The 25,927-nt window shown below is 51.7% G+C and overlaps 1 protein-coding gene across 1 annotated transcript in view; it reads right to left on the minus strand.

Moving 5' to 3' along the window:
• LOC149346289 (calcium-activated chloride channel regulator 3A-1-like) overlaps nt 1-25,927 on the minus strand; it is a 297,787-nt gene that overhangs the window by 223,699 nt on the left and 48,161 nt on the right. The window lies entirely within an intron of this gene.

Consider the following 25,927-nt stretch of genomic DNA (forward strand, 5'->3'; position numbering starts at 1 on the left):
TAACCGAGGCCGCAGGAAAGGGATGGGAGAGCGGGATCCCACCAGAGTGCTCTCGCCTCGAAACCGGCCGTGCCGAGCGAACGAAAGTACCGCCGCTCTCTCCGCAGCGCGCCGTGCTCGCCGTCGTTCATCACCCAGCCTGATAGCAGGTACGGTGGCTAGGGCGGGGTTGTCTGTCACTGGCAGAACGCGCCCACGGGCGGCCTCATCGCAGTACATCGCAGCCGCGCCACGCTCCGCTCTGGTGGCGGGCGGTGCTGTGAAATGTGGTGCATGCGATAGGCTGTCCGCTTCAGCCACTCCGCTCACAGCTTCCTAGTATTCTTAGTATAAACCCTCTCCCTCCGAGAGGATCAAAGAGCTCGCGGTGGTGAAGTAGAAGCTAGACGGCGCCTACGGGAGGACCATGCCGTTCGCGCCGTAGAAGCAGACAGAGCTGCTCTCAAATTTCGCGTCAGCAAGTACCGTAATCATCCTGAGAATTTTTAATTTACGAATTTCCCATCTACTCTTGGCGAGCAGAGTGTATGATTCATTTTTTTAACAACCTGTAGGCTGCAGCATCATGTGGACACGCGTTCTTAAGCGCAGCCAGGCGAAGGCTGCCATCGTGCAGAGGTCATGTGACGGGTGACGCTACTTCCCCGTCTGCGATAATGCCCCTTGATATTGAAAGCAGCGACAATCTCCTCTATTCCCGCTCATTCCTCCTCGATTGTACTGGGCCGCCGGCTGTGCGCGCTGCGCACGGCACGCTTTGAAGGCGAACGTGCGCTCAGCGGACCGTTGTGTTCGCAAGCAGCCGTTAGCACACCTAAGTTGGCGCTTTTTTTCCCGGTCTAATATTGAACAGAACCACTAGAATGAGATTCTATAGTGTCGACTATACCAAAAACCACATTTATCACCTTCTAGTTTGAACAGCGAAAACGCTAAACGTAAGCGCTTGAGATATGAACAATCACAGCTGCTGTATATAGCCCACATTGGCCTTGATATTTTAATACCATCCTCCTAAACAGGGCAGAGATTTTATTAGCATAATAGTTACTTTACATATGTACAATCTTCAATATTTTTCGGCAGAGTAACGCTCCGTTAAAAGCAATTTTAACTAGGGTTGCATTTTCACGGACGTACTTTTTATGGTGCTATTCTTTTACAATCGAGCCTGGTAAAGATTGGGGTTTTTAGTTAACGATGTCATCTCAACGCGTGAAGTTTCCGCAACACGACAGTGGCCGCGAAAATGCTGGGAGATTTGCTTTAATGCGCATTGTGCATTTTTTTTCGCATGTTTTAGACTGGGAAAAGCTTGGCGCTTCGGAGTGATGCATACGCAGCGCCTTTATTGCCTGGCTAATTCAAATTTCATTGCTGCTTGAGAGAGACACTTTTTTATTGGTTTTTCGTGGTCTCAAGGAATATATATTTTTATTAACTACTGTGGAAGTGAGCATAGCCAAGGGTTTAGCTTGAAATTTATGGATCAGTGATCATGCCAACGAATGATTACATTAAGCGATGGAGATGATGGTCTCTCTATGACTTATTTCGGGTAGTCCATGGAATACATTCAGCTAGTGCTTCACCATGCCCGTGGTGAATCAATATTCAGTACTCTAAAGCACGATGACGCAGATTTATTCAATCTTTGTCTAAGTGAGCTTCAAGAAAGAATTCGTACTATTTTAGAAAGCATCTTAAAGAATCTGACGTTATTTTGAAAGCATAATTGCAAGTATTCCGTAAATATTCCGGGTGAATCAAATCCCGCCCTAAGAGGCGTCTTTGCTGACTCGCTCCTCATGTGTCTTTAGACTTTGGAATCGTGGTAAAATTTTCGCAGTCGCGGCGGTTGAACGAAGGACTTCATCGCTCTAAAGATTAACTTGAAAAGGTAAGAAGGTGCTTAAAACTTGTTTTCGCGAAGTTTTTGTCCTCCGTTGCACATTATTCTTAAACTTTTGCATTATTATTTCTTAAGAGCTAGAAAAGCTGAATACCCCAGCCATAACCATAGACCAGAGAGAGCGGCACGGTTTTGCCAGTTTTTTCAACTTGCTGAAAACATCGTCCCACACCCAAACCGAATTTCAGATCTAGAGTACAGGTCGGGAGCACAAAATACACAGCTACACACAACTGTCCATATGAAATTTTTAATCCAGGTGACTCCTGAAACATTAGAAGCGAAACACAAAGAAAAGATCCAGGATTGCACTGACTTCGGAAAATGAAAATTTTGCGTAAACCGCCGATTAGAAGTAACGTAAGCTCGAACCCAGTAACACGAAACATTGCATGGTGTTAGCCTCCAGGCGAAAAGCATGAAAAGGGAACTAATATATTATTCACTGTACTGCACCACATTAATGCAACATCAACATTTTACATGACAACATTACTGAAGGAAATGAAACGGCTCAATTATAGGCTCAGAAAGTTTACAGCAGGTGGTACAGCAAAAGCCCATGTGGTAACACTCATGCAAAGCCAATCAAGTAAACAAGATTCTCACGAGAACTATTTGATTATCTGTGTACAAATATCGCTTAAATACTCCTTATAGCTCAGCTTCGGATAGGCTGACTCAGTTTGATAGCAGTGCCTCACTGTTTTCATGGAAAAAGTTTCCTGCTGCTTTAGTGACTTCAACCAACCGTGCAGAATGGCTCGTGATTAACACGTGGTGCGATAAGTAGTTCATCAGCTGAATTATCATTAGAAGTTAGAGAAGCACTCCAGTCATCGCAATGAAGTTCTTGTTATGTTGGAAATAACGTAACATGCTAGGTTACGCCGCGGTGGCTCAGTGGTTATGGCGCTCGGCTGCTGGCCCGAAAAACGCGGGTTCGATCCCAGCCGCGGCAGCTGAATTTCGGTGGAGGCAAAATTCTAGACGCCCGTGTGCTGTGCGATGTCAGTGCGCGTTAAAGAACCCCAGGTGGTCGAAATTTCCGGAGCCCTTCACTACGGCGACCCTCATAGCCTGAGTCGCTTTGGGACGTAAACCCCAATAAGCTTCGAACCTAGCCGCATTCGAACTTGTGAGCTTCCTTTGCCGCATTCGAACCTATGAGCAAATTTACTTCGTCCTCTGGGTACCTACCGTACGTACTGGGCGTTAAGAATTGCGCCAGCGTCGCGCTCCTAAGGCTTCTTCAGGATGGGGGTTCGGAATCGCTACTAGCTGCTGCTGCTTGACGGTACCGCGGCTAAGTCGACACCGGTTCCCACAACCAGGACAGGAGTGTCGTTGAGTGAAATATTTGGGTGATGGGAGGAAAATTACGAGTCGATTTAGTTACATTTTTACAAGCGTAAGAGCAAACGGGAGAGTCTTTCGGCCACACTCACAGTCGAGTTAAAGAGGGCTCTCATTCCCTAGAGTCCCTAGGCAGAGGACGGCTTCACCCAGGAGGGAGTGGACTGAAGATTCACCTTCGCGCGCAATCTCCCACTTTGTCCCACTTGTGGCCACGCCTCTGGCACATGTTCGAGCTTGAGTGAGGAGAATGCCGGCGAGGTCGCGTAGGCTGTGGTAGGTCAGCACTGGTTGCTCCATGGCCACCTGATAATAGGCACGTGTTGCCGAAACCTGTGCTTAATAGCACTCGACTCGTGGTGCAGGCACACAGGACAGCAACACCGGAAACCCCTCATCTCCAGATCTGGTCGCGCTCATTAGGGGAGTGTAAGGAGCCAGCGCCACACTGCGGTTACAGAAGACGCACGGGAGGCGGACGAAGAAGAAAAGGAAAGGAATACGTGGCAGAGAGAACGTGCGGGAGCAGAAGAGGAAGACGGCAGTCAGCGACGGAGGTGGACCTGTTCTGCTGGCGCCCCGAGTTACCAGGCTTGGGCCTCAGCTGCAGACGTCCGGGTGACCAGACCCGGACAGCCGTCGTCGGGAGCCTCGGCCGTCACATCCAGGCGCCTCTCTTCCCGCCCAGCCGACAGCTTCTCGACACGGGCCGCCTCTAACATCTCCGTGGCGCACCCGGGCTACCTGACCTGGGGGCCGTGCCCGGAGCACACAGACGCTATTTTCTTCGGCAGCGTTGAGGCCGCCGTGTGGAACGCTGCCAACCGGGTGTCAACGAAGGGAACCCGACACACGTGCCTAAAGTCTGCCCCGACGCCCAGCCACGCCTCCTCGATCGACGCACCAGGCTCATCACCGGGACACAAAGAAACTTAAGTGTGACTTTCCTTTTTGACTGTCTTCTCGCGAGTGTTTCTTTTCCTTTCCTTTTTCCTCTTTGTTCTCTCTCTTGTCTGTTTTTTCCCCCGTTTCATTTCAATACTTCAATTAGATTTTCCTTTCCTGCAAATGCCGCCTCGTTTATTTCTTTCCTATAACTCATGAATGTTAATGCGTAAATTTGACCTGCAGTCTTCACCTCGTCACAGGGAGATAACGCCCGACTGCTCGCTGCGATGGCTGTCGACACCTGGGGCGACACAGGAAAATTGGCGCTTTTGAGCCCAAACTTAGGCCCGACGTTCCTTTCAGTGGAAGACGGCCGCACTCCGACGCAGCAGAGCCCGTTGATTGAAGCCACATGAGGACCAGACCATCTCCTCGTGGTCCATTAGGGCAGGTCTTGAAGCAACTGTCGCCGAGTAGACTGCACGTACTCGGAGCCAAACATGAGAAACATGTGTGCTGGCTGCTTCCAAGCGAGACCCGCTGACGCCGATCTCAACAACTCATCCGCGACCCGGAAAATCTCTAATGGCCAGGGGTCCCGACCACTGGGCAGGAAGAGATCGGCTTGCGTCCACGTTGATATACTGGCTTGCAGCATCAACTCCTGAGGCAAACCCAAAGCACCAACAAAGGAAAGCGTAGATGGGATGTTCCAAACAACAAAGCACCGCTCCACGCGCAAGTGCTTGGAATTCACTCAAGACCCACCAGGCTTCCTTCTAGTTCCAAACAACATCCTTCTCCAGAATACTGACCACTCAATTTTACCCGAATTCACGGTCAAAGCCAGCGTCCGCGTCACATCTGAAGTTGTCAAAGACAGACTGCCACGTTGTACGACAAGCGGTGGTGTGTCAAGGGTACAAATTTTGAATAGAAACTCCATAGCCGTATCAATCAAACTCAGATTTCGCTACACCACCCGAATACCCAAAGTTTGCTTAAAATGTGGCCCACGCTAATTTTAATACACTGGCTCTTCTCGAAGAAGCATTGTTCGCTGGAACCTGAGAATCAGCTGTTCCAGTCAAACTCACAAAGATGCGACCGAGCATCGGAATAGGTACTCATTCCAATACTGGCGAAAGACTGCTCTTAAACTCACTGTGTCAGTTCTGCACCTGTCAGCATCCTCTATACACAAAGCTGCTACAGCTGTTCTCCACAAAGTTCTGCAGCCTCACTTCATTCGGTTTGTCTCCGAGTAAAACAATCGGTTAACCAACCATGTGCCAGTAAACACGAGTACACTAATGAGCACAAATACATGTACTTCCTTTGCCTTAGCAACGCATTAGCTACGCTGCTGCTAGTGCAGCAACGAGCCCGTAGTATCTCAACAAAATATGACACGTATTAATCTACTAAAGATACAAAAGGAAACGCGTGGTAAATTCCAACACAAAGAATATGTTTGCTCGGAACGGTTCCACCTCAACAAGCAGCGCATCGTCTACTCAGGAGTCTTAGCTGCACTCCTGTGAGTGCCATTTCTTGGTTGCACGGCAAATTGACACTCATTTCTACGTCACTGATGCTATAATATATGTCGAAGTAATGAGAAAGCAAAACCATATTCGATAGAGTACAAACCTTTAGCGCAAAACAAAGTAGCCCTTTCCTCCACCATTTCACACACACACGCACAAAAAGAGGCATAAAAAAGCTACTTCGAATCGTTACGCGGGGGTGAAAGCTGGCCACCCTCCACCGCGTAGAACGCATTAGCCCTTCAGACGCGCCCGCTGGGGTCGCGCTCTCACTGATGGTACTGCTGTCAAGTCGTGACAAAACGCCACTGAAAAAAACAATTTGCTAACCCTTCTGTCGTCTCGACGGAAACCCAACGCCACTAACATAAGGCCATGCACAACTTTACAGTAACGACAACACAGCTAGCGCACACACTCAGGAATCGATATCTGTGCACCCCTAAGGACCCCCGGCCGGCGGCGTACGCGTAAGTAGGCGCAGAGAACACGGAGCTGGACCCCCCGTTCCAGCTCCACGACCCCCGGGTGGACTTAAGCAAGATGAAGCGGAGCACTGCACTTGGGCGCGACAAGGTTATGGTCAAGCTCTTGGCCAACCTTCCCGACGCAGAATACGCCACGCTCCTCAAATACATAAATTGCATTTGGGACGGAAAGACTCCTCTCCCTCTCTACTGGAAGTCGGCTCTCGTGACCTTCATCCCGAAGACCGGCCAACCGATTGATGCGGAGAACCTTCACCCCTTCTCCCTCACGTCTTGTGTCGGCAAGCTGATGGAGTCGATGGTGCACGACAGACTCTCCGATTTTCTCGAAACACAGCACATTTCGCGGACACCATATTCGGCTTTTGCCCTCACAAGTCAGCACAGGATACACTTCTCCAGCTCTACCGGGACATCTTAAATCCTGTCGAATAGCCCCTCAACAACAACGCGGTCCTGGCCTTGGATCTTAAAGGCGCGTTCGACAACGTCGAACACGAAGTAATCCTGGCCCCCCTCAATAACACCAGCTGTGGCCACAAAACGTTCCATTACATAAAACAAATTCTTATAGACCGTCAAGCCTATATACGCATAAAAGATGGGTAACACGGGACATACACCATCGGCTCGAGGGGAACACCTCAAGACGCGGTCCTGTCTCCCCTGCTCTTCAATTTGGCAATGCTTCAACTTCCGTCCAAATTGTCTTCTTTGCCCGGGAAACATCACGTTCTTTATGCGGATGAGATAACAATCTGGGCCACGCAATTTAACCTGGGCCACATGCAATCCTGCCTGCAAGGAGCGGCGATGCTTGTCGACGACTACGCGGCCTACTGCGGACTCCAGTGCGCCAAAGCTAAATCAGAATTTGTTCACGTACGTCCGTATCCTCGGGAAGCAACTCCCCTTCACATCAGTCTCCCCTCGGGACATATCCGGGACGCCAAGGAGATCCCCGTCCCTGGCCTCTTCATACACCTCCAACGCAGGGTCGACACCACCCTAGCCAAACTTCGCACGGTGGGAAACCAGTTGGGCCGCATGGTCGGCCGGATCTCCAACAAGCGGGACGGATTACGAAGGAAGGATGCAATGCGGCTTGCCCATGCTTTCATAACGAGTAGAATCCTGTACTCAACACCCTAGTTGAACCTGCGCAAAGACGATGATGACCAACTGTGGTCATCCACGTAAAGTCATCAAGCGGGCTCTCGACCTCGCTGTCACCAAGTCCAACCCGAGACTTCTGGCCTTAGCCGTGGTGAACACATTCCGGGAGCTTCGAGAAGCCCACGTAGTCAACCAATACACGCGTCTTGCACAGACCACGTCCGGTCGCTCCCTCTTGGACCGGCTACACATCAAATTCGACAACCACATTGAGGAAAGGTAGTGCCAGAGTCCTAGAAAGGCACCGTCCGGTTCGGGCTCCTTTCCAGCCGCATGTCCAGCGAAGACCATAGTGGTCGTCGCCAGGCGAGCGCGGGAGCGTTGGCGCGATACTATGGTAACCAATAACACGTGTATTACGTGGACGTTGCCGGCCACACCACGGAGGGTGGTAGACGGCCGCAGTCGTAGACAACAAAAACAGTTAACGGCCTCACTTTCAAAGCCTACAGCGCAACATACGAAGAGGAGATTGCCATTGCTCTGGCTCTTACTAATCCAAAGTCTAAACACATCATCACCGACTCGTGAGGGGCTTGTCGGAATTATGGGCTGGGCTGGGCTCCCCCGCTTGCCTGGTGCATACTGCAATATAGCTTCCGATGCGAAGATCCAACTCCAGGTAACCTGATCTGGGCCCCCGGTCACCAGGGACTAGGGAAACGAACAGGCTGATCAGGCCGCCCGCGCACTCTCTCCCCGGGCTATCTCCCTGTCTTTGGAAGCCTACTCCAATCAGACAGTCTGGCTCTTACATTCAAACACATCACCGATTACTGCATGGAGGAGCACCGGCGCTACCCGGCCCCTTGTAATGGACTGGATCGCGCTGACGAGCGCTTCCTCATCAAAATTCTCACTAACACTGGTCGTGCTTAAACGCTTCAACACAATTGATGGCGCATGCCACATCTATGGGGCGGTGGCTGAAACCTTCCACATGGTTTGGGCGTGTCAGTCCAACCCATCTATCCCCCCTAACCCCAACCCCACTAAAGAAGACAGGGAGGCGGCCCTGCTCGGCTGTTCAGACCTAAAGACCCAAAAAGCCTGGCTTTAACGGATGCAGGCGGCGTTGCTTGCCAATGGGGAGCCGGAATAGGGGCTCCACCTAGTTTTGTGAGGGGAAAGGGCCAATAGGGTCCTACCCCAATCATCTCTACAAAAATTTAATAGACGATAAATGTTTTTCACCACCACCGCCGCGCACCTTCGACGCGCTCAGAAAGCCTTGGTAGCGCATGCAAAGTCGAGAACCGGCTCTTGTCGACAAACAGCGACCAGCGCGAGAAGTGACTTTTTTCGAGCCCCCAGCACGAAGCACGGCTACCCTTTCGCCCTGCACGCTTCCTGCAATACAGTGCCAAAAGTGAAGAGCGCATCCTTCTTGTGAATGGCACGCGCTGAACATGCGTGCATGCGTGGTCTTTGTTGCTCAATCCCTGTGCTCACAAGCGGTGAGGGCCGCGCATCCCATAGCCTTCGGATCTCTCTGGCCACTTTGCCTTTTTCCTTACCGCCTTCTTGTCAGGTAGGGGTGGTCTGGGTTTTTCCGCTGGCCGATCACCTTTGAAAAATCTCGCTCCTGTCTGATTGGAAGATGCGGTCTTTTCTTTGTTACCGTGGTCGAGTTTAGAACAATCCACGCGTGTCGCCTGCCCAGTAATTTTAGCCCCAAAATTATGAAGACCAATGCGGGAAGGTTTTTCTTTACTTTCTGCCGCATTTCCATCTGTGCTAACATAAGCACCTGCCCGCGAACGTGAACTTAGGGCCTGGCATTCCATCTGCTTCCTTGTTGTCCTAGCCCTTTCGCATTTTCACTTAGACCTTTCCGCGTGCATCGCCTGAACCCAATTGTCTTTTCTAGTCCTTGACATGACGTGTCTCATTCTTCCCTAGGCGACAAGTTAACCTCTTTGCCTTCGCAACAGAAGGTCCTGTCTAGACAGCTGACAGACGGACCTTCAGCTGCCCCTAGTTGTGTAGTTCGCTCTCCTGAAGACAGCCCTCCGCCACTTGCTTATGGGCCTTAGTTCTTTCCCCTGAAACGCACTGCTCATCTAGAATCATACTCTCGTCCTCTGTCTCAGCATGGCTTTCAATACTGTGTTTTAACCCAACAGCCGCTTCACACTCTTCATACGCCAGCTTCACCGAGGTAGCCACAACACTGGCTTGTTCACTAAAAGTGCAGTGATGCCTCAACTCGCAGTTGGCACGATTCACAATCCCAAAAGTGCTTCCCTTTGTTTTCCTTTCGAAACCTCTGCCTTTGGGAAAATTATCCCCTTCACACCCGTGCCGGTTAGTCGCCTGCACAGGCCCCTTTTTAGGGTTCTCGCGCTTAACCAACGTCGACGACGTTTCCTACTGTCACTGTACAGCCTCTCTTCGGAGCTCTTTTTTTTCTAAACTGTCCGTGCTGGAGACGCCGTTTCTCGGCCCTTCATCGCAGGTTTGCGACAATCGAACGGGGCGGCGGTCTGTTTAGCTACTTAGGGGACTCTCCTGGCTCAGCTTTGTCGGACGCCATCCATGCCCTTTCCACACGTTTTCTGAATGAGCTCTCGCGGAGTTACACTTAGCTAACTCGGAGACGGTCTATGTAGACACTCCATTTGGGCCGCGCTTTGTCGTGTACCACCCATACCGGTTGTGTGCCATTTCGCAATCCGGTCTTATGGCGTCACGTCTGTCCAACTCGGCGATGGACTGGAACGTTCAGGACTCTGTCTCGATGGAGGTAGCGCCGCTCATTGCTATTTCCTTCCCATTAAGCCCGTTGAGCTTTTCGAGCCGCCTTTTCTCAACCTCAAGTTTAAGCTCTTAACTACGCAGCTAGTTTCTCCATAGCCTCTTCCCGAGCTATTTTACGCTCCTGTAGCTGTGCTTCTAGTTCCCGTATTTCAGTTTCCTCAGCTCTTTTACGCTCCTCTTCGTTTACCCGCCTGTGCGTATTATCCCACGCAATTTCAAAGTCATCCTCTTTCTGCGTTTAAAATATCCGAATCTTTCGCCTTTTCCTCCACATCCACTCCTAACTCGTCGCAAAAGAACAACAGTTCTGTCCTCGACAGCCTCGTCTGGTCCACGGTCGCTGCTTTAAAATATTGGCATTGCTCGCTCATGGCGATTCTTAGCAACTACCCCTGTGCTACAGACACTAGATCACCCAGCAGTTCCAACTTTTAACCCAGAATTTGAAGCCTGGAGGATCCAAAGCAAAACCAAACACTCACACGCAGATGCAGCTCCATGCCACCTGGTTCATCACTAGGGCATGGAAATTTAGGCACTAAAGAACCCAGAAATAGGCAGGCATCTAGGCTCTAAAAAAATATTGAAATAGGCGCTATAAAGCAAAAATAGGCGCTTTGAATGATACTCTTTATTCATAAGTACAAGATTTGTAAGTCAAGCACGGAGCGTAAGCAGTCCTCAACTGAAGCAATAAAGCGCATTCTCAGGTTTTCGAACTTGAAGCTCCTTTGGTTTTCGCTAACCATAGCTTTGTACTTTAAAAGGCTTCTTTTGACGTCACATGAAGTTAGTGGCGCGAACCTAAAACATGAAAGTTGATAAAGACTTAGGCCTTCAGGTGATCTGGCCATATCGTCTCCGCGTTGAAAGTCTCTGATTCGGATAATTGTTTCTAGGCATCTATTTTTTTCTACCAATTGTTGCATCTTCGTAGAAGCAGAAGCGCCCTTTCCTTCCAGTCCCCGAAGCGCTGCGGTACTTCTGCCACTAAATTCGACGATTCATCTATTGAGAGTCCAGCCTTTTCCAACTTTATCATTCTTTCCGTCAATGTTGAGAAGATTGCAATATGTCAGGTCTCTTTCCAAACTCGCCTCTTGCTACACTTCGAGATAAAGACTTCGTTACACTACGTTCAAGTTACTATTCTAGAAAAACATTCGGCCTTTTGCGCGTGCATCGGCGCGTGCTTTTCACCATACATAGACAGACCGAGGACCGAAGTGCCGGATTTAGGCATTTATAGGCAAAAAGTGGTTAAATAGGTAGATTTTTCTAAAAAATGACAAAAAGGCAGGCAAGTGCAAAAATCCCCCGTTTAGGCATTTATAGGCATGTTTAGGCAAATGCCTAAATTTCCGGGCCCTATTCATCACACTGCTGCCAACCAGTTGGAGACGGGGGTTCTGAGGTCGCTACTAGCTGCTGCTCGCTTGACGCTGCTGCTTGACTGAACCGCGTTCAAATCGACACCCGTTCCCACTACCAGGACCGGAGTGCCGTCGAGTGAATGAGTTGGGTGATGGGAGGAAGATTACGAGTGGGTTTATTTTCATTTTTACAAGCGTAAGAGCGAACGGGAGAGTCAACGGGAGAGTCTCTCGGCCACACTCACAGCCGAGTTAGAGGGCTCTCATTCCCTAGAGTCCCTAGGCAGAGGACGGCGTCTCCCAAGAGGGAGTGGCCTGAACGTTCACTTTGGCGCACAATCTCAAACTTTCTTCCACTTGTGGCCACGCCTCTGTCACATGTTAGAGCTTTAGTGAGGAGAATACCGGCCAGGTCGCGTAGGCTGTGGAAGGTCAGCACGGGTTGCCCCGTGGCCAGCTGATGGTAGACACGTGTTGCCGAAGCCTGTGCTTAATAACACCCGACTCGTGGGGCAGGCACGCAGGAGTGTAACACCGGAAACCCCTCGTCTCTAGACCTGGTCGCGCTCATTGCGGGAGATAACGCCGGACTGCTCGCTGCGGTGGCTGTCGGCACATGGGGCGAAAGAGGAAAATGGCGGAATGGATATAGACGGATGTATGCTCGACTTGCTGCACCAATCAATGGCTTGTTCTCAAAGACGAGGGCTGCGCAAGTATTTCACAAAGTTGTCACAGCTGGGGGAGCCGTAACGAGCGAGAGGAACAGGATGTTCTCCCGCATAAGTGGTAAGAAATTCCCGCTTGTCTTTATATCTACATTAAACACCCCAATAACCCTGGCACTCTGGCAAGTGGCAACGTTTCTGGAACAACGTTGTCAATGCCAGAGCATGCAGTGCCCATTTCTCGCTACAAGAGCATCCAACTGGCACTCATTTCGTGGTCCCAGGAAGTCGCCCCCACCTGGGGCCCACACCAAGCCGACCTGCCCTAAATGCCGCAAATCTATGGCAATAAAGTTGTTTCTCTCTATCTCTCTCTGTCGCTACCGCCACATAGCTTAAAGCACGATTGAGGCGTCCATTGTTCCAATAGCTAGGGTAGTTATGCGCCTTGCCTCTGGTTGAGGTGTCTACCGACATGTGTGAAACAGATACTGCGCATTTCGTTTTCTCAAAACCCAATTTACAAATTTTACCCTCTGCTTTACAAGCCCTCGCTTTACTCAAGCGAAAAGCTTCACTGGGCTAGTCAACACCGCGCTTCGCGTGAGCTGAAGGCCAGATTTACAACTTCTGCGTATGCGCAAAACTGAGCGACGTCACGCGCAGCGCAGGTGGCCGCAGACTCCGTAATAAAAAGAATAAAAATAAGCACGGAAACGAGAATAAAAAAGGAATGAAATAAATGAAATATCAGAAATAACAAATAATTAGACGACAAACAGTGCGCCAGGAAAAACAAATCTCGGCAGACACCCGAACCGTAAGATCCAACTCCATGTAACCTGATTTGAGCCCCCGGTCACCAGGGACTCCAAGGACACGATCAGGCCGATCAGGCAGCCCGCGCACTCTCTCCCCGGGCTATCTCCTTGTCCTTGGAAGCCTACTTCCAATCAGACAATCTGGCCCTTACTTTCAAACACATCACCGATTACTACAAGGAGGAGCACCGGCGCTACCTGGCCCCTTGTAAGGGACTGAATCGCGCTGACGAGCGCCTCCTCATCAAAATTCTCACTAGCACTGTACTGTGCCCGGCGGTACTTAAACATTTCAACACATCCTTTGATGGCACATGCCAGTTCTGTGGGGAGGTGGGTGACACCTTCCACATGGATTGGGCGTGTCAGTCAAACCCATCTATCCCCCCCCCCAACCCTAACCCCATCAGAGAGGACTGGGAGGCGGCCCTGCTCGGCTGTCAGGACCTAAAGACCCAAAAGGCCTTGGTTCACCGGACGCGGGTGGCGTTGCTTGCCAATGGGGCCCGGATTAGGGGCTCCACCTAGTACTGTTAGGGGATAGGGCCAATAGGGCCTACCCCAATTACCTCTCTGTAAAAATTTAATACACGATAAATGTTTTTCACCACCACCACCGCCGTAAGGGAAGGAAAGTGAAAAGAAAATTGGTTTTAAGGAAAGGAAACGCCGCCTATCTTCTCATAACTTGGTGGATACCCGAACCGCGCCGCAAGGGTCTTAAGGAAAATTAAATGAAATGAAAATTGGTTTTAAGAGAAGGAAATGCCTGTCTCCGATATCTTGGTGTACACCCAGAAGGAATAGACACCCGAGTACATATCTCTAAAGCAACCTTCTAAGACGGTGGCGATGTGGTAAGGCACTCGTCTAGCGAGCCGGAGTACCAACATGGACGCCGACATCACGGCAGGAGAAGTCCGCGCCGCCCTCAACCAGATTAAAACCACCGCGGCCGCTGGCGACGACCACATAAACAACAAGATGCTTCGTAACCTCGAAGATCAGTCCGTCGAAGCACTCACGGACCTCTTCAACCAACACTGGCATGAGGGTCGCCTTCCAGACACTTGGAAGCATGCCAAAGTGATTTTCATACCTAAGCCAGGCAAACGACTTGAGCTGGGCAACGTTCGGCCCATCTCGCTCACGTCCTGCCTGGGAAAGGTCATGGAACACGTCATACTCAATAGACTCCGCACTCAAGTAGACCAAGAGGACCTTTCCCTCCCACTATGATCGGCTTCAGGACCGGCCTCTCCACTCAAGACATTATGTGGCAAATCCAAAACGACATCCTCGATCCGAGACCCATCCGAGCTACACGAACCATCCTAAGCCTAGATGTCAGCAAGGCTTTCGACAACATGTCACATGCTTCCATCCTGGCAAACCTCTCACAAATGCATGTAGGCACTCGCACTTACAACTACATCGCCGACTTTCTTCATAACCGTACAGCAGAACTTCACATTGCAGACCTCCACAGCGAGAAGATCACACTAGGCACCCGAGGAACACCACAAGGAGCAGTCCTATCTCCGTTCCTTTTCAACACTACAATGAGAGGCCTCCCTCCGCTCCTGGAAGAGATACCTCACATTAAACAGTCAATATATGCCGATGACATTACCCTGTGGATCAACTCTGGCTCTGACGGGGAAATCCAAAACTCCCTCCAAACAGCAATCGATAAAGTACACTCCTTTGTACAGGCGAACGGGCTCACATGCTCCTCCACGAAGTCCGAATTACTAGTCATCAGGCACAGACGAGCTCACCTGCCCATACCCGACCCGCAAGAATCTATTGTGCTTCAAGTCGACACACATCCTATACCTCCGGTCCGCACCATCATCGTTCTGGGTATGTTAATACAGAACAACACGCAAAACTCGGGGGCCATTCAGCGCCTCCGCACCACAGCCAATCAGATCAACGGCCTTATCCGCCGCATCAGCACCCGCCGGAGAGGTATGAAGGAGGATGACCTCTGTCGGCTCACGCAAGCTTTCCTCATTAGCAGGATAGTCTACTCCTACCCCTGCTATCACCTCCGCCGGAAGGACGAAGAAGCTGTGAACAGCATTATACGTTCAGCGTACAAAGCGGCACTGGGGCTACTTCAGTACGCCAGCACACAGCACCTCCTCCAACTCGGCATCTACAACACGCTCACAGAACTCAGAGGCACACAAGACCGCCCAAATTCACCGCCTCTCCCGCACTAAACACGGGCGGCTCATACTTGACCGTCTCAACGTCAACCCCATAGGCGACGTCCACTCCACGACGCCCATTCTGATAGGGGTTTATAGCCGCCTAGTAATAAAACCAATCCACAAAAACATTCTACCTGGCCGCCATGATACGCGCCGTCAGCTGAAAGCCCAAGCACTAGATGCCACATACCCTGCCGACGAACACGCAATATACGTAGATGCTGCACGGCAAAGTGCAAACACATACGTGGCTTGTGCAACCACGCCACAATCTACTCTCGTCACCGCCGCCACAGTAGTAGCTCACTCTCCGACAGCGGCAGAAGAAACCGCCATCGCGCTGGCCATTGCTGAGCCACGTACGCGCACAGTCCTCAGCGACTCCAAAAGAGCGATACAAAATTACTCAGCAGGTTTTATCTGCCACCCCGCTGCACGCATCCTTCGCGGCTGCACTCCCGACCATAAGATCAACCTGGTCTGGGTACCCGCCCACGCGGGAAACTCTGGGAACGAAGGGGTCGACCGATTAGCCCGAGGACCAACCAACCGCGCGGCTGGCCCCACGGACCCAGACGCTCTTGCCGAGGCTCCCCACACCTTTGCCGAAATTAAAAACCTCTACAGAGAGATGAGACGCCAGTTCCCGCCTCCACACCCCGACTTGAATCGAGCGCAAGCCACCTTGCTCCGCAGGTTGCAGACACTCCATCCTTAGCTATTCTAGACTTTCACTCATCACGGACGGGGAATACGACCCCGTCTGCCAAAATTGTTACCAGGGAGAAATCGCCACCCAGGCTCACATCCTCTGAGGTTGCGCGGGAAATCCACCCCCTCGAACCTTACTGCCAGCTCCCTCCGAAGAAGGATGGAACCAACTCCTCAAAAGGCCAGACAAGAGCATCCAACTGGCGCTCATTTCGTTGGCCCAGGAAGTCGCCCCCACCTGGGGGCCACACCAAGCCCACCTGCCCTAAATCCCACCAATCTATGGCAATAAAGTTGTTTCTCTCGTTTCTCTCTCTCTCTACCAGGGTTCGACCCCGACCGCGGCGGCCGCGTTTTGATGGCGGTAAAGCGCAAGAGGCGCCCGTGTGCGCACGTTAAAGATCCCCAGGTGGTAGAAATTATTCCGGAGACCTCCACTACGGCACCTTTCTTCCTTCTTTCACTCCCTCCTTTATTCCTTCCCTTACGGCGCGGTTAAGGTGTCCGTCGTGGTATGTGAGACAGATACTGCTCCATTTTCTTTCCTCAAAAACTAATTTAGTGTAAGAAAGAGAGTTGGGGTTTGCTGCCTCAGCGGCTAGCGCTGCCGAAGGAGAGGAAGAAGACAGAAGACGAAGCTGACGAAGTTCAGGTGCGCGCTGCGAACGGTGGTGGTGGTGGTGAAAAACTTTAATATGCAGAGAGTTTGAGGGTCAAAAAACCCTGCTATATGGTCGGCATCCTTAGTCCGGGACACCGCACGACGAGGCCCCGTCTCGCGCCCGCTTTACTGGAGCCCTTTGAGACTCCAGTGTGGAGCAGTTGAGGAGGGCAGTCTCCCATGCCTCTCGGGTGGGGGTGGGGGAAGGGGGAAGGTGAGGATGCTGAGTACATGCCCACACCATGTGAAAGATATCGCAGATCTCTCCACAGTGCGGGCAGCGCCCATCTGTGTTCGGATCGAAGTGTTTTGCCATGGCAGGACAGAGAAGAGTTCCTGTCTACAGGCGCCGCAGAGTTCGCTCCTCCGCCTTACTCAGCCCCTTGGCAGGTACTGGGTAGAGACGGTGGCTGTCGCAATAATGAATTAGGATTTCGCGGAACTGCAGAAACGGTTTATGAGCTTCTGAACCAGGAGAGCTAGGATGAGGAGCCCGGTGTGTGAGCGCTCGGGCGGCCGCATCAGCGGCCTCATTGCCTCGTAGACCCTGGTGGCCAGGAGCCAAGATCACGCCGGCCTGCTGAGCAGCACTGCTGGGACAAGGACTGTGGCCGTCCACACTAACTGTGCGAGTTTCCACATTACATTAGCAATTTACCTCAGACAGCACCGTATTCACTACACGCGCGTCTCCTCCTCCGCCTCTGTACAGGCAGTGTGTAGACGGCCGAACGTCTCCACCGTTATCGCGGCGTTCCCAGTGCATTGTGCGTGAACTACGACAGCCATGACGTCAAAGCAAGCGTAACTAAACCTTTTCGCTTGTATATGCAGGCTTAACCGCAGCTAAGCCATTGCCAATTTTTTGGTTTCGCAGCTGTGGGAGACAAATACTGCGCAATTCCTTTCCTCAGAAAATTGCGATGAGTCTGGAAACTCTAAAGTGTGCTTAGCAAAAGCCTCGTGGTCAACCCGCGGCCGCTTCCCCGTAACCGCTTCGCGCGGAATCACTGGACGCTTCGGAGCCATGCGTCTCACTCATTCTACTGCAACGAGATATCTGGCGAATGAGCGGTGGTGCAGATGCCACCACCGACGCGCGCGCGCTCGTTCTACCGCTACTGTGTGACGTGACGGTTGATATGCACACCTGCGCCCCCTACTGGCGCGCCGGTTGCTAAAAAAGGGAGGACGTAACGCTTTTACTTTTCTTTTCCAAGCTCCCGTGCCATTGCTTGCTCAGTTTAAAAGGTGTGCGCTGCTATTTACGGCGGACAACGGTGACGCCGGGAAGCGCAGAAACGGGCGCCTAAGAGCTGCGCTTTAAAAGAATCATTACATTGTTCTTGTTGTTTTGACTGAGAGAAGAAAGAAAAGGAAATTGCCCGGGCCTGCCTACTGGCTCTTGCCGAGCCACCACCGCTGCCACGCGCAGATAGAGGAGAGGTAAAAGATGAGAGCAAAAGAGAAAAAGAAAAGACGCGCGTCGCAGCAACAACCGCGTTCGCTGAAGTGGACGCTGCTGAAAAAACGGATAAGCGGCCAAAGCCGCGCTCGCTCCACCACCTCCCAATCATTAGATTATACATTGTACCACCCACACTAGACGCGAAGACCAGCGCACGAACAGAAGTGCTCTTGAGCAAGCAGAGAAATACATTTCAAAAATTGAGGATACAACTCCGAGATTTCCAAACGAAAATAATAAAGCCTGATAAAATCCGCAAGAATGATCTAATAATGTAATAAATTATAAACTAAAATAATGTCGAAGCTGAAACACAATTTTTAGACTGCGGATGGTATACACTGAAAATTGCAGCTGTGAGCGAGGCCAACAAAGCGAAGTAGTCCTGGTGTCGGTTAGACGCCCATGGCAATGAACTAGTGCGTAGTGCAGAGATATATATTTTTATTATAAGTCTTATCTTTTTTTTTGTGATGACGCCGTTTATGTAGGGAAAAAAATGTATTGAAAGAAGTCAGGGAGAGGGAAATGGCGGGGGCCAGTGCTCTCCTACGTGAAGTCGTCCGGCTGCTCCTCATGGACGAACCAGACGAACCGCGCATATCGTTACCGTCATCTGCGCATGCCCTGCTGACGGTTGGCGCTAGCAGTACATAGGGGTAACGCTACCCTAAAAATTTCTGTTCACACGACAGTAGGACGATGCCTGAACAAGGGATGACCACAGAGTACTGACGTCATCTGGCCTGTCTGCGCATGCGCCACTGTTGGTTAGCATTGGCTCAATCGACAGCGGCGCTATACTGAAACGCTCTAGAACGGTGTTCGTGGGGTGGTAGCATAATGATTACACGAAGGGATGACCAAGAATAAGAACGTGATTTTGCCCGTCTGCGCATGCACCGCTGGTGGTATACGGAAGCGCTATGCTAAAAGTCTTCATAGCCATGCTCGAGGTTACCTTGCATCCAGAAGGAAATCTACCGGCCATGGCTTGTTAGGTTCGGAGAAGGAGCCGCTCATCCGCGTTCTTGAGGCCTTTACATGGGCTAGGGTAAAGACAATGGCTATCTTGATAGTGTAGGTTGCGATATCTTTGAACGTGTAGACCGGATTAAAATCGGGTTCCTAATCAGGTGGGGAGGAGAAAACAGCCCGGTGAGAGAGCGCGCGGGCGGCTGCGTCTGCTGCCTCGTTCACTGCCAACCCCTGATGAGCAGGGGCTCATATAAGGTAACGGTGTGCGGGGTCCGTATCCCGTATGCAATTTTCGTATATTCGATAGGCTAGGAAGGGAGTGCAGCCTTGTTCGACGTTCCGACAGGCCCCTCGCGAGTCGGTGATTATGTATTTTGAATCGGAATGTGAGGCCGCGAGAGCAATCGCGACCTCTTCTACTTGCGTTGCACTGCGGGCTCTGAAGGTGAGGCCGTTAACTGTGTTGCTGTTGTGAACTACCGCGACCGTGTACCATCCCCCGTGGTGAGGACCGGATGCGTCCACGTAGTATACACCTGTTTTGTTGCCATAATGTCGGGCTAGCGCTTCCGCTCGTGCCAGGCGGCGACCATTATGGTCTTCGTGTGACATGTTTGCTGGAAGAGGCCGCACGTGGAGAGCATGTCTCCACAGTTCTGGGATGCGAAACCTGTCTTCCATTGGAGGGGTGTATTGGATATGGAGTCGAGCAAGAAGGCGGCGACCCGACTCCGTTAGCGACAAGCGCGTGTACTGGTTTGTAAGGTGCGCCTCCCGGAGCTCTCGGAAAGTATTCACCACCCCAAGAGCCATAAGCCGGCTGTTTGAAGTAGTGGTGGGGAGGTCAAGGGCACGCTTAATAATTTTGCGAAGGATGACCTCAAGCGCATCCTCTTGTTTCCGTTGGTGGAGATAAGGAGTCGAATAGAGAATTCGACTGGTTACAAAGGCGTTTGCAAGCCGCAAGGCATCCTTACTTCGTAACCCCTCGCGTTTGTTGGAAATCCGGCGGATCATGCGGCCCACCTGGTCCCCAACCTTACGGAGTTTGGCCAATGTAGTGTCTGGCCGTCTGTGTTTGTGGAAATCCTTGACCCCCTCGAATGCCCCCATAATGACCGCGTAGTACTCGCCTTGGATCTTAAAGGGGCATTTGACAATGTAACACACGAGATCATACTCACTAACCTAAGCCAGACCGACTGTGGCCTCAACATATTGCGATACATAAGCCAATTTTTAATGGATCGTCAATCCTACATCCCATTACAAGATAGAGAGCATGGCCCTTACCTACTCGGCACGTGGGGAACCCCCCAAGGGGCAGTACTTTCCCCGCTGCTCTTCAATCTGGCTGCAATGCAACTGTCGGCAGAGCTGGATGGTGTTGCCGGCGTGCAGCACGCCCTGTACGCCGATGACATCACTCTGTGGGCCACGCAGGGTAGCACAGGGGACATTGAAACCAGCCTGCAAACAGCGGCGAGGATAGTAGACCGCTACGCCCGCCGCTGCGGTCTTCAATGTTCCCCTCAAAAATCGGAATTTGTGCACCTCCCCGTGGTGAGGGCCGGAGGCGTCCACGTAGTATACACCTGTTTTGTTGCCATAGTATCGGGCTAGCGCTTCCGCTCGGGCCAGGCGCCGACCATTACGGTCTTCGTGTGACATGGCTTGAAGAGGCCGCACGTGGAGGCACGTCTCCACAGTTGTGGGATGTGAAACCTGTCTTCCATTGGAGGGGTGTGTTCGATATGGAGTTGGCGGCCGGCGTCAGCTGCTGCAAACTGCGGTGCATGTACGAACGCGCACATCGACCTGTCTGTGCACTGGCAAAACAGGGCCGTATGCCGCTTCCCTGTGTAAGCATTCGAGAGCCCTTTCTCAAAATCTCTCTCACCAGTTTCGTTTATTTTTATGTTTCGGCTCTCTGTTGTTACGGGTTTGCGATCGTACACACTCTGTTGTGACGCGCGTCGATAGGAACAGCTGCACTGCTCGGTTGCCTGGCGATCAGAAACCTCGTTACGCAAAGGCGTTTGTTTTTATTGCGAAAGGAATAGTACGCTCACTAAACGCTCACTACGCCCACACTACGCTCACTAAAAATTTGGCAGTGGTTTAACCCTGGTTAAGCCTGGATATACAAGCGAAAAGCTGCAGTTCTGCTTGGTTTGATGTCACGGCTGCCGCAGTTCGCGTTAAATAGAAGTCAGGCGACGGCGTGGAGACGCCTGCAGACTGGAGTATACCCAAACCCAGTACTAAATAAATATATCCGATCGGACTGCGACGACGATAAATGTAAAAAGTGTGGGGCGAGAGGAACCCTCGAACATATAATTTGGGAGTGCCCTTACTCCCCAGGCAGGGCGCAAAACATTAGCAGTAGGGAAGCCTGCCAAACCTTGTTGCGGAGCTCGGACCCTGAGCTCCAAATCACCGCCGTCCAACTGGCAGAAGAGGCCGCCTGCGAAACCAACTCGGCCAGCATCGACTGCGACCATCCCATGCGGCTGGGCCGGTCCTAAGTCCCCTCCCCCTAAAGGGGGGTGAGACAGAGCGGCCCAGGCGGTGTGGTCCTTATCTGGTGGACAATAAAAGTTTTCAACGACAACAGCAACATCGCGCACAATGCACTAGGAGCACCACGATAACGGTCGAGGCGTTCTGCCGTCCACACACTGCCTGTACGGAGGCAGAGGAGGAGACGCGAGTTTAGTGAATAAGGTGCTGTCTTAGAAGGTTGCTTTAGAGACATGTACTGTGGTGTCCATTCCTTTCGGGTGTACGCCAAGATATGAGAGATAGGTATTTCGTTTCCTTAAAACCAATTTTCATTTCATTTCATTTTCCTAAGGCCCTTACGGCGCTGTTCGGGTATCCACCGAGACATGAGAGATACATACAGGTGTTGCTTCCTTTCCTTAAAACCAGTTTTCTTTTCATTTTCCTTCCCTTACGGCGCGGTTCGGATGTCCACCGAGATATGTGTGTTCCCTGGCCTTTTATTTTTTTTTTATTGGCGCCGCATGTCACATCACTTGGTTTCGCGCATGAGCAGCTGTGGCAAATCTTGGCTGCGACGGGTCACGTGAAGCGCGGCTATGGTGCCGGCAGTGAAGAATTGGTTGGTTGGTTGATGGGGTTTAACGTCCCAAAGCGACTAAGGCTATGAGAGACGCCGTAGTGGAGGGCTCCGGAAATTTCGACCACCTGGGGTTCTTTAACGTGCACTGACATCGCACAATACACGGGCCTCTAGAATTTCTCCTCAAAAGAAATTCTAGCCGCCGCGGCCGGGATCGAACCCGCGTCTTTCGGGTCAGCAGCCGAGCACCATAACCGCTGAGCCACCGCGGCGGCATGGAAACGACTTTATTACACACACACACACACACACAAAATCTTCCAGGGTGGTCCCCTACTGGTCCAGGAGGCCACGGGCTTGTGCTTCACTTAAAGCCCGATCCACTAGCCATTTCTGGCCGGCGGGCTGAGCGGTCCGTAAAGCAGCCTCCCAGGAAGAATGAGTGGGATTGGGGATGGGGGGTACTGCCTTTGGGGAAGGGCATTCCCAAAGGTAGTGGAAAAGTGTGGATTTGGGCACGCCACGGGTGTTACAATCAGCAGGAAAGGGGGGGGGGGGTGAAAGCATGAGAGACGGTGGGGTGAAACAAAGCAGCCTCTCTGTAATTGCCGCCATGTGGCGCTGGATAAGGGCGACAAGGTACTGTGGGGTGGTGGCAGTGTCATGCGGCTGAATTTGTAAAATGTGGTGATTTGGTGATATGTAGACAGGACCGATGGGGCTTCTTGTGCAGGGTTGGGTGCCTGATCCTCCGGGGTCCGGGAGGAGAGTTCTCGGGCAAGCGCATGAACGCGCTCATTACCAGGGATCGAGGCATGCCCAGGGACCCACGACAGAGTAACCGTTCGGTCGAGAGAGGTGGCTGTGGTAAGAATACGGTGTGGTGCCGGAGTCGCCACGCCCTTTAGGTAGTGGCGGTAGGCGGCCTGTGAATCTGTGCAAATTTCGGTTATGTTTTTGTCAATGATGGAGTGGGCCAGAGCAAGTGCGATGGTGGCTCCTTCCGCCTCTGCAGGCTAATTAGTTCGGATAGAGGCGGCGGCCCCCACTGTGACGTCTTCATAGGCTGCGACTGCCATGAAATATCCTGGTTTAGAATTTTGTGCCGCGTCGACATAAAGGGTATCGGAGCGGTTGCTGTATGGTTCGATGTAATAGCTCGCTCGTGCCTGCCGCCTACCGTGATGGAGACTAGCACTCATATTGCCCGGTAGCGGCTTCTGATTTATGTGATCCTGCGTGCGCAGAGAAATCATGTATGGTGTAGGACTTGTTGTAGTGGGAATTGGTGGATTGAGACGTAGCTGTCGCAGTAAGTATTGTCCTGTTTCCGTGCGACTCAGGCAGACTAATTGGTTGGTGCGTTGAGCCTCTATTAATTCGGTCACTGTATTGTGGGTACCAGTGGCCAGGAGACGTTTCGTGCTAACCGTCCGTGGAAGACGTAAGGCAGAGCTGACAGCCGTGCGTATTAGGATGTCTGCCTGTTGTCTTTGCCGCTGAGTGAGTATGTGGTATGGAAGGTGGTATGTAATGCGGCTAATGATTAGTGCATTTGTCATATTGAGGATCTCGCGTTCAGACAGCCCATGATTGCGTGCTGCCACCCGCCTGATAAGTGCAGCGACCTGTTTGGTCTGTCTCTGCAAGAGCTGAAGGGTGGCGGTTGCATCGAGTGTGTTGTTAATGAGAAGGCCGAGAATCTTCACCTGAGGCACAATGGGCACTGGATTCCCGTACATGTGCAGTTCAATCGGGCGGTCACTGGGGAGGGGTTTCAGCTGCAGGAGTTCCGATTTATTTGGAGAGCAACGGAGGCCTGTGTTTGCTAATTGAGTGGTGGTGATGTCTATGGCAGATTGCAGGATATCCTGGGCTGTTCCAAGGGATCCTCCCGTTGTCCAGAGGGTTATATCATCTGCGTATATGGCTGTGTGGAGCCCTGGGACAGCAGCAAGGGGGCTTTGCCAGTGGCGCTAGGGCAATGCTAAAGAGTAAAGGTGATAGAACCGCCCCTTGTGGGGTTCCCCGGTTAGGCAGGGGAAAGGCTGGGAGGCAATATCCCCAAGGTGGAGGTCTGCCGTGCGCCGCTGAAGGAAGGCCCGAATATATTGCCATATGCGGGTGCCACACCCCGTGGTGGTTAATGTCTTGAGGATATGGTCATGGCTTATTGTGTCGAAAGCCTTATCCAAGGCCAGTATGGCGCGCGTAGAGGCTGTACGAAGCTTAGTGCAAAAGAGGGACTCTTTAAGTGCGAGAAGTACGTCTTGCGCCGAGATGTTTGGGCGGAAGCCGAATTGAACGTTTGAGAGAAAGCCTGTTGTTTCTAGGAACGGTTGCAGGCGATTAAGAATGACATGCTCGAAGAGCTTGCCGACACAGCTCGTTCAGGAGATGGGGCGCAAATTTTGAAGAGTGAGGGCTTTGCCCGGTTTGGGTATAAATCGCATGCTGGCATGGGTCCAGGCTGATGGGAGCGTCCCAGCTTGCCAGTGGTTATTAAAGAGCTCCGTGAGTTCCTGGAGGGAGACTTCGTCCAGAATGAGTAGTGCCTTGTACGTTATGCCATCCGGCCCCGGCGCCGTAGAGCGGCGATAACTAAAGAGTGCTCGGCGGACTTCGTTTAAGGTGATGTCGGCATCAAGTTCTGGGTTAGGTGGAGGTAGACTGGGTGGATCTGCCGACTGAAGAGATGCGGGTATATAAGTGTTCCGTAGTTGGCCAATTACGTCGGTGCCCTTTTGGAGCTCTAGTTGGATTAGACGTTGTGTGTTTACTTGTGTCTGAGATTTAGTGGTTGTTGGATCCAAGAGAGCGCGTAGGAGGGACCACGTGCGTTTAGTGCTTAATGTACCTTTGAGGTCGTTACAAAAGGTTGCCCAGTTTACGACGGCTAGCGTGTTCGTGTATTCTTCTGCCTCGCGAGTGAGAGCGGCTATGCGGAGCCTCAATTTACGACTGTGTCGCTGGTGACGCCAGCACTTGAGAAGTCCCTGTCGGGCCTCCCATAGATGAGCCAGATGCGGATCAACCTGCGGTGCCTTAGGGGTATTTTTAATGCTTTTGCTGTTCGCCTGGATGGCCTTCACCAGACGGTCTGTCCAGTCAGTGACAGTACGGGGTTCAGTAGAATCAGTTGCCAAATAAGAGCGCAATTTATCCCAGTCAGTGAGAAGCTGCGAACGAGGGTTGAAAATCTTGGAATCATAACATAAAATAGTGGAGACTGGAAAGTGGTCACTTCCAAGGCTATCCTGGAGCACCGTGTGAGATTTAACGATTATGTTCGGTGTGGCCCATGTGAGATCGGGTGTGGTGTCGCGGGTGACGCTTGTGCCAATGCGAGTGGGTAAGGTGGGGTTTGTGATCAGGCTAAGGTTGTAATCAGCCATTGCGGTAGAAATCAGGTTACCTTTCGGGGTATCCGAGTTGTATACCCAGTGCGTGTGACGTGCATTAAAATCACCCACCACAAGAAGGTTTGAGGAACGGAAGGAGCCCAGGGTACCCGGAATAACTCTGCCTTTACCTTTAGGATTGCTGTATATGTTAATAATAGTGAGGCCATATGTGTGTCCTGGTGAGCTGAGCTCTATCGCGGTATATTGAGTGCCCTTGCTGTCGGGCGTGTTTGTCGGTGTGCGGTCTAGTACCGGCGTGGATGCGAGTGTCAGGATTGCCGTACGTGGTGTAAGGGCTGCCGTGTGATAACCGCGGATATGAATGCGTTTTGTTTCCGTCTCTTGCAGAGCGATGACATGGGGGGGGGGGGGGGGGGGATTAGGGGAGTTTGTTATATAT

Source organism: Amblyomma mixtum, chromosome 4 (genome assembly GCF_055824585.1).
Source record: "Amblyomma mixtum isolate Tamu chromosome 4, ASM5582458v1, whole genome shotgun sequence".
Lineage (NCBI taxonomy): Eukaryota > Metazoa > Arthropoda > Arachnida > Ixodida > Ixodidae > Amblyomma > Amblyomma mixtum.